The following is a 1,172-nucleotide window of genomic DNA, read 5'->3' on the forward strand; positions in this document are numbered from 1 at the left end:
CCCCAAACACACACACACACACACACACCCCACAAATAGACATATATATGTGTGTGTGTGTGTGTATATATATATATATATATATATATATATGACTCCATGTAAGACTTTTTTTTCATAAAATGCTTCCAATACCAATACATTTTAAAACTATTGTTCTAATACATAAACTCATGTTGCCTTCTGTTCTTTTGACTTTTCTATGCGTTTGATTTTTTTATATATTCTTCTGTTCCTTTGACTTTTTTAAAATTGAAATATAATTCACAGACCACAAAGCACACCATTTGAAGCATTCAATTCAGTCATGTATAGTACCTTCACAAGGTTGCACAATCATCACTAATTCCAGCTTGTTTGACTTATTTCAAAACATTGAAAAACCACATTGGAATTTCATTCAATAAATATCCTTTGATCCTTATGCAATACTACTGCAGAAAGTGAAGTTTGTGTTAAGAATGACGACAGCAAGTTCTCAACCAAATAATCAGCTTTCAGTTTCAAGAACTGCAGCAATTTCTTTGAACTGTCTGTAGAAATTCTGAAACTGTGGAATTGTCATTTCAAAGCACTTGTTCTTTACTTGCCCCGAATGATCCACCACTTTTAACATCACTGCCACATATGGATATTTAAGAGATCTGCAACTGTCAGAGCTCACAGTCATTCCCAGTTTCCACTGAAAATCTATAAGCTGGTTGGTGATCTTGGATTTAGCATTCAGCGAGGGCTCACCTGACTCCTCCATGGCCTGCGCCACAGTTCGTCCAGCCAAGCCCAAGCGCAGCGGATCCTCCCAGGCCCACCCTTCCACTTTCTCTTCCTCATTATTTTTATGTTTGACCAGAGAGAGAGAGAGAGAGAGAGAGAGAGAGCTGCCAGGTTCAGGACTCAAACTGCAGTTGACCATGTGGGAGTCCAGTGCCTCAACCACCACGCCGTCATCCAGCCCCTGGGGTTTGCTTTTAATGGAAATTTCATTATGCAATGCATGACTGTAAATGCATAGATATATCCCAGTCAAAGACTGGAAAACTCAACATGCTAAAGAGGGCAGTTCTCCTAAAATCAATCTATAGAATCACTAAAATCTCAATAAAAGTTCTAGTGGATTGATTTTATGGGAAATGACATGTTGCTTCTAAAATTTACATAAAAATGCAATGGCT

The 1,172-nt window shown here is 38.0% G+C and overlaps 1 pseudogene; it reads right to left on the reverse strand.

The window, feature by feature from the left end:
- Window positions 1-490: 490 nt before the first annotated feature.
- On the reverse strand, window positions 491-751 carry LOC102500329 (COMM domain-containing protein 6 pseudogene; annotated as a pseudogene).
- Window positions 752-1,172: the final 421 nt, after the last annotated feature.

This window comes from Tupaia chinensis, unplaced genomic scaffold, assembly GCF_000334495.1.
Source record: "Tupaia chinensis unplaced genomic scaffold, TupChi_1.0 Scaffold148734_1, whole genome shotgun sequence".
Taxonomy (NCBI): domain Eukaryota; kingdom Metazoa; phylum Chordata; class Mammalia; order Scandentia; family Tupaiidae; genus Tupaia; species Tupaia belangeri.